Here is a 7,578-nt window from a genome sequence, read left to right as displayed (position 1 = left end):
TTACCTCTCGTACACCGCGACTTACCCGTAGTTGGGACGATGGCCGGAATGTGTACCCTGTGGACCCACCATCGTTTGAGGGATGACAAATCTTGCCATTGACCATGCACAGCGAGATTGCGGATGCGGCGAGCGTTTCTATGTTAGCGGTCCAAATGCAATCAAAGATTTTATGTGTTCGTGTCAGAACGACCAAAAATTAACAAATGCGTCAACTCACTAAAGTCCGAGCGAGAATTTTGAAATAAATAAAATTTCATAAACTCGTAACGTGTGAATATTTCTAAAGAGAAATCTCACAATAAACCGTCGCTTTCAATCTAGCGAAGAGTATGGAGAATGTTTGAACTTTTGCTTGTCGACGACGATATTTTTTCTTTACGATAAAATTTCAAGTCGATGTGCCCAAAAATCTCTAAATTTTGAACTGGGAAATTATTTCTTCGTCCGATGAATCGCATTGATCTCTGTTTTTGACGAAAAAAAGACGGATAAAATGCAGCATTCAATCAAGGATATAAAATAAAAGAAAAATTTTCCGTAAAAACTATATTACAATGGAGGATTATGTTTCTACTTTTCGTCCGATGAGTCGCAACAAAAATAAGTAATCCATCCGTCGTTGTTCGTTTAGTCGATCTGAATGCACTGTAAAAATTTATTAAAGTAAAATGTTACGTTTGCATTTCATGAATTTTGACAAACGTGTACCGAAATGTGTACAAATTATTTATTTCGACGACGACGACAACTTAGAACGGATGAATAAAATTAATTGTTGCAAGATTCAAACAAGGATGAAAAAGTCATAGAAAATTATTCCGTAACCATGATATTGGATTATTTTTTCTTCACTCTCTCCTCCGATGAGTCGCAACAAATAAAAATCCATAAATCAATTCATCCGTCGTTGTTCGTTTAGTCGATCTGAATGCACTGTAAAAATTTATTAAAGTAAAAATGTTACGTTGCATTTCATGAATTTTGACAAACGTGTACCCCGAAGTGTGTACAAATTATTTATTTCGACGACGACGACAACTTAGAACGGATGAATAAGAATAAAATTGTTGCAGGAGATTCAATCAAGGATGATGTGAAAAAAATGTCGAAAAATTTTCCATCCAGAAAGATCGCGTGGCGTTACGTCTCTTCTTACGAGGTTTTCGTTTCGCAGACACGCACACTTTCTTCAAAACAATAATAGGAAAGTGTTCAGTTTTTTATAAGAGCAGCAGGTGTCTTTCCGAAATTCTACGATTATTGTAGCTTATATGACTAGAAGGAAAGAAAGACTAAAACTCTCTTATTTTAAAACAAGAACGCAGTTCCCTGGTTGATCCTGCCAGTAGTCATATGCTTGTCTCAAAGATTAAGCCATGCATGTCTCAGTACAAGCCAAATTAAGGTGAAACCGCGAAAGGCTCATTAAATCAGTTATGGTTCCTTAGATCGTACCCACATTTACTTGGATAACTGTGGTAATTCTAGAGCTAATACATGCAAACAGAGCTCCAACCGGAAACGGAAGGAGCGCTTTTATTAGATCAAAACCAATCGGTGGCGGTCTCCGTCATCGTACAACTTGGTGACTCTGAATAACTTTACGCTGATCGCACGGTCTCGCACCGGCGACGCATCTTTCAAATGTCTGCCTTATCAACTGTCGATGGTAGGTTCTGCGCCTACCATGGTTGTAACGGGTAACGGGGAATCAGGGTTCGATTCCGGAGAGGGAGCCTGAGAAACGGCTACCACATCCAAGGAAGGCAGCAGGCGCGCAAATTACCCACTCCCGGCACGGGGAGGTAGTGACGAAAAATAACGATACGGGACTCATCCGAGGCCCCGTAATCGGAATGAGTACACTCTAAACCCTTTAACGAGGATCAATTGGAGGGCAAGTCTGGTGCCAGCAGCCGCGGTAATTCCAGCTCCAATAGCGTATATTAAAGTTGTTGCGGTTAAAAAGCTCGTAGTCGAATCTGTGTCCCGCGCCGCCGGTTCATCGTTCGCGGTGTCAACTGGCGTGCCGCGGGACGTCCTGCCGGTGGGCTTAGCTCGAGAGGGCGGCCCAACTCAATCCCGCCGCGGTGCTCTTCATTGAGTGTCGAGGTGGGCCGGCACGTTTACTTTGAACAAATTAGAGTGCTTAAAGCAGGCTAAAACTTCGCCTGAATACTGTGTGCATGGAATAATGGAATAGGACCTCGGTTCTATTTTGTTGGTTTTCGGAACCCCGAGGTAATGATTAATAGGAACGGATGGGGGCATTCGTATTGCGACGTTAGAGGTGAAATTCTTGGATCGTCGCAAGACGGACAGAAGCGAAAGCATTTGCCAAAAACGCTTTCATTGATCAAGAACGAAAGTTAGAGGTTCGAAGGCGATCAGATACCGCCCTAGTTCTAACCATAAACGATGCCAGCTAGCGATCCGCCGACGTTCTTCCGATGACTCGGCGGGCAGCTTCCGGGAAACCAAAGCTTTTGGGTTCCGGGGGAAGTATGGTTGCAAAGCTGAAACTTAAAGGAATTGACGGAAGGGCACCACCAGGAGTGGAGCCTGCGGCTTAATTTGACTCAACACGGGAAACCTCACCAGGCCCGGACACCGGAAGGATTGACAGATTGAGAGCTCTTTCTTGATTCGGTGGGTGGTGGTGCATGGCCGTTCTTAGTTGGTGGAGCGATTTGTCTGGTTAATTCCGATAACGAACGAGACTCTAGCCTGCTAAATAGGCGTATTTCGACATCCCAAAGGCCCGTCGATCCTGGGTTCGCCCGGTGGTCGTGCGCGGTTTTTACTGTCGGCGTACAAACAATTCTTCTTAGAGGGACAGGCGGCTTCTAGCCGCACGAGATTGAGCAATAACAGGTCTGTGATGCCCTTAGATGTTCTGGGCCGCACGCGCGCTACACTGAAGGAATCAGCGTGTCCTCCCTGACCGAGCGGTCCGGGTAACCCGCTGAACCTCCTTCGTGCTAGGGATTGGGGCTTGCAATTGTTCCCCATGAACGAGGAATTCCCAGTAAGCGTGAGTCATAAGCTCGCGTTGATTACGTCCCTGCCCTTTGTACACACCGCCCGTCGCTACTACCGATTGAATGATTTAGTGAGGTCTTCGGACCGGTACGCGATGGCGTTTCGACGTCGTCGATGTCGCTGGGAAGATGACCAAACTTGATCATTTAGAGGAAGTAAAAGTCGTAACAAGGTTTCCGTAGGTGAACCTGCGGAAGGATCATTAACGTGTCCTCGTACACACGAATTTTGACATATGTATAATTTATTATTATGCATTTTTATTTGATCGTGTCGATGTACACTTTATGTTTTTACAACACCGTCGTCGATGACATGGAGTCGACGGCACGATCTTTTGTCGTGCCGTTGCTTGTTTCTTTTTGAAACACCGTGTGTACGACGTTTTGAACTACGAATCGTACATATTCGGAAAAACAATAGCGTTACGCTGGCCCGCAGCGCCGGTCCTTGCGATCGAGTTTTTCACCTTTTTTGAACGAGAAAAACCGAATTCGCTCGGGCATACGGCTGTTTCTTCGGGTACCTAGATTTTTTGATTTTTTTTGTACTATCTCTCGATCTTTTCCAATGATGGAAAAAAGGAGGGACGCTTTCGGTTTTTCGACCGGATCGCGGAAAGTTGTGAACTCCACCGCGAAAGTCGAAAGACGTTAGAAGTCCTCTTTTTTCGGACACACGGAGAGGATGTAGCAGAGTAGTCGAGAAAGAAGAAAATCGCAGGTGTCGAATTAGGTTACGACTCCGTGGGTTTTAAATGATTTACGCCCGGCTACGGGACCGGCGAGAAACGCTCCCGATTTTACGATTCGCGTGAATGATGTTCGTCGTTAGACGCTTCAAAGAGTTTTTTGAAAGCGCCGTTAAACGAGCGATCACACACACATCACACCTTGCTTTTTTAATGTTTTTGGTAGATGTGGTAAAGTGATTTCGTTAGAAACGGTAAAATTCTCTTTACGGAGCGTACGACTGCACCATTTCAAAATTATATACACCGTCAATCGTCATTAAGTCACGATATAGAACGGTAAACTTGAGGATTTTATGTTAGACGCTCAGTCTGGCACGTCTATAGATTTTTTCGTCAAAATTCACGATCTGTCTTCGGTTTGGCGACGAAAAAATATAGAAAGAAAATTGAAACACGAACACAAAGACCGCCCGCGAAAATCTCTTTTCGCTTACGGCGGATACTAATTCGCTTTTTCATAACGAGTACGATGATGTAATGATGTGTTGATTCCGATCGATCAAAAACCGTCTCTTCGTCACACTTTTTAAAGTGCTTGACACACGCACACTAAATGAAAGACACAATAAAGGAAAACTACCGAAAATGTAGTTTATGAGAGAAAGCAGCATTATTTATTAAAATTATTGCTGAGAAAAAGGAAATTGGCAAATTCCTAATTAAAATCGTATCGAACATGTCCCATCTTCACACATACATGCTCGTACTTTGCGTGTAAAAGCGGAGACCGCGTGAAAAAGAAAAGTGCTTCTTTTTCGGTGCGCGGATACAAATTTGTGTTTGGGTTAATATTTTTTTTAATTTTTTCGTACGCGTAAAACTGAGACCGACGATCGCGTTCCCTTTCAGACGAGAAAGTACGGACGAAAGACAATTAAGAGCGAGAATCATAAATATCCATACCACAACACCGAAATTTTAGACGTGGCACGTTTCGGAACCACGAAGATCATTTTCGTTTCGGATGTACGCACGTACGCAAAAATTTTTGCAAGACGTGTATAGACAGCTGGACGATCGGCATGATCGGGGTTCTTGTGGAACGAGCGTTTAAATTTTAAAAAGATTACCCTGAACGGTGGATCACTTGGCTCGTGGGTCGATGAAGAACGCAGCTAATTGCGCGTCAACTTGTGAACTGCAGGACACATGAACATCGACATTTCGAACGCACATTGCGGTCCTCGGATATAATGTTCCCGGACCAATCCTGGCTGAGGGTCGTGTCAATTTCAAAGACTGCTCGGTTTTCGTTTTCGGACGAAAACGTCGGAGCGTGTTGGATGTGTTGCGACGCGTCGAATAGGTACTCATTAATGTACGTGATCGTCACTTACGTCACGATATAACGACGCACGCCTCGAACGTGTGCCGAGACGTTTACTCGAGCGTGTTTTTTCGTCAAAAAGGACGGGACGGGTATGCTTTGTATTTTTTTTTTACAAAGTCCGTCGGACGTCCACCTTGCGAATCATAAATACGAAAGTGTTTACGTCGGCACATGTTCTTGCGTGGTGTGTCGTAGAATCGTGTGTTTGTGTGCGTTTCTCGTGCAGCGAGTAAATTTGCGCGACATCTTAAGACGCGAAAGCGACCAACTACTACTTGTTGTAGTTGTTGGCTGGTCTTTCGGCGTAGCACGTCCTATTTCTTCAACATGTCGTCATTTAAAAAAAAAAATGGCGTTTTAAGGTTGAGAACGTTATAGACGGTCGTCGTGTCCGAGACGTGTAATGCAAATCGCGACAGACGTCAGATCGTAAGCGTTTCTGTAAACTTAGCCATTTTTTAAAAAGAAAAATGACGAACACGTATAGCAAGGAATGGGAGACGTGTCGTGATCGTCGAAATGACCGAATGAAAAATTTTTATTTTTCATATGCGACCTCAGAGCAGGTGAGACTACCCGCTGAATTTAAGCATATTACTAAGCGGAGGAAAAGAAACTAACTAGGATTCCCTCAGTAGCGGCGAGCGAACAGGGAGAAGCCCAGCACCGAATCCCGCGGCCGAAACCGGACGCCGGGAAATGTGGTGTTAGGGAGGATCCGTCATCCCGAGATCGTGCGGCGCGTCCAAGTCCATCTTGAACGGGGCCACAGCCCATAGAGGGTGCCAGGCCCGTAGCGACCGCTGCCGATAACGGGAGGATCTCTCCTCAGAGTCGGGTTGCTTGAGAGTGCAGCCCTAAGTGGGTGGTAAACTCCATCTAAGGCTAAATATGACCACGAGACCGATAGCGAACAAGTACCGTGAGGGAAAGTTGAAAAGAACTTTGAAGAGAGAGTTCAATAGTACGTGAAACCGTTCAGGGGTAAACCTGAGAAACCCGAAAGGTCGAAAGGGGAGATTCAGCGTGACTCGATGGCGGCGCTGGACGATCGTGTGACAGATGGCGTACGCGTCGTTTGCACCTTTCGTTTTGTCGATCTGCCGTCGAACGCGTGCACTTCTCCCCCTGTAGGACGTCGCGATCCGTTGAGTGCCGGTCTAAGGCCCGCGGTGGAGCTCGTTCGGACGGTTCGCCGTTCGCCGAATGAACCCGTGGTGTTTCCCGATCGGCTCGCTCGACGGTATACAGATGGCGCGGGGCCGCTACACAGTTAGCGTCCGACCTTCGGCAAGCGCGCCCGTCGTGATGGTGATCGGACCTGGTGCCGGTCCCGTCCCCGGGTGGCTGTTCGCTGAGGTGTTCTCGGACAGACCTCGTTGAAACGCCGATCTGCGACGCTATAGCTTTGGGTACTTTCAGGACCCGTCTTGAAACACGGACCAAGGAGTCTAGCATGTGCGCGAGTCATTGGGATTTAACTAAACCTAAAGGCGCAATGAAAGTGAAGGTCCGCCTTGCGCGGACCAAGGGAGGATGGGCGGTCGTTACGGCTGCCGCCCCGCACTCCCGGGGCGTCTCGTTCTCATTGCGAGAAGAGGCGCACCAAGAGCGTACACGCTGGGACCCGAAAGATGGTGAACTATGCCTGGTCAGGACGAAGTCAGGGGAAACCCTGATGGAGGTCCGTAGCGATTCTGACGTGCAAATCGATCGTCGGAACTGGGTATAGGGGCGAAAGACTAATCGAACCATCTAGTAGCTGGTTCCCTCCGAAGTTTCCCTCAGGATAGCTGGCGCTCATAGCATACGAGTTTCATCCGGTAAAGCGAATGATTAGAGGCATTGGGGTCGAAACGGCCTCAACCTATTCTCAAACTTTAAATGGGTGAGATCTCCGGCTTGCTCGAACTATTGAAGCCGCGAGACTCGAATCAGAGTGCCAAGTGGGCCATTTTTGGTAAGCAGAACTGGCGCTGTGGGATGAACCAAACGCCGAGTTAAAGCGCCTAAATCGACGCTTATGGGATACCATGAAAGGCGTTGGTAACTTAAGACATCAGGACGGTGGCCATGGAAGTCGGAATCCGCCAAGGAGTGTGTAACAACTCACCTGCCGAAGTTACTAGCCCTGAAAATGGATGGCGCTGAAGCGTCGTGCTTATACTCGGCCGTCAGAGGCATGTGCGGTCAGGTTATTAAATTAACCGGCCATGAAGCCCTGACGAGTAGGAGGGTCGCGGCGGTGAGCGCAGAAGGACTGGCCGTGAGGCCGTCTGGAGCCGCCGTCGGTGCAGATCTTGGTGGTAGTAGCAAATACTCCAGCGAGGCCCTGGAGGACTGACGTGGAGAAGGGTTTCGTGTGAACAGCCGTTGCACACGAGTCAGTCGATCCTAAGCCCTAGGCGAAAGCCGATGTTGATGTGGTGTAGATTTTTGTCGTTGGTCG

General features: G+C 47.0%; 3 non-coding genes across 3 annotated transcripts in view; all 3 read left to right on the top strand.

Annotated features, from left to right (window-relative positions):
• Window positions 1-1,329: 1,329 nt before the first annotated feature.
• Window positions 1,330-3,250, top strand: LOC148165681 (small subunit ribosomal RNA). The gene has a single exon (XR_015771260.1). It is a non-coding gene; the product is annotated as a small subunit ribosomal RNA (ribosomal RNA).
• A 1,616-nt stretch (window positions 3,251-4,866) lies between these two features.
• On the top strand, window positions 4,867-5,023 carry LOC148165680 (5.8S ribosomal RNA). The gene has a single exon (XR_015771259.1). It is a non-coding gene; the product is annotated as a 5.8S ribosomal RNA (ribosomal RNA).
• A 658-nt stretch (window positions 5,024-5,681) lies between these two features.
• Window positions 5,682-7,578, top strand: part of LOC148165679 (large subunit ribosomal RNA) — a 4,039-nt gene continuing 2,142 nt past the window's right edge. Inside the window, exon 1 of the ribosomal RNA XR_015771262.1 lies at window positions 5,682-7,578. This exon is cut by the window's right edge and continues 2,142 nt beyond it. This is a non-coding gene — a ribosomal RNA (large subunit ribosomal RNA).

This window comes from Gnatocerus cornutus, unplaced genomic scaffold, assembly GCF_029298725.1.
Source record: "Gnatocerus cornutus isolate USDA-ARS CGAHR unplaced genomic scaffold, icGnaCorn1.1 ctg00000250.1, whole genome shotgun sequence".
Lineage (NCBI taxonomy): Eukaryota > Metazoa > Arthropoda > Insecta > Coleoptera > Tenebrionidae > Gnatocerus > Gnatocerus cornutus.
Note: the sequence above shows the minus strand (reverse complement) of the source record. Positions and strands in the feature narration are given on the sequence as shown.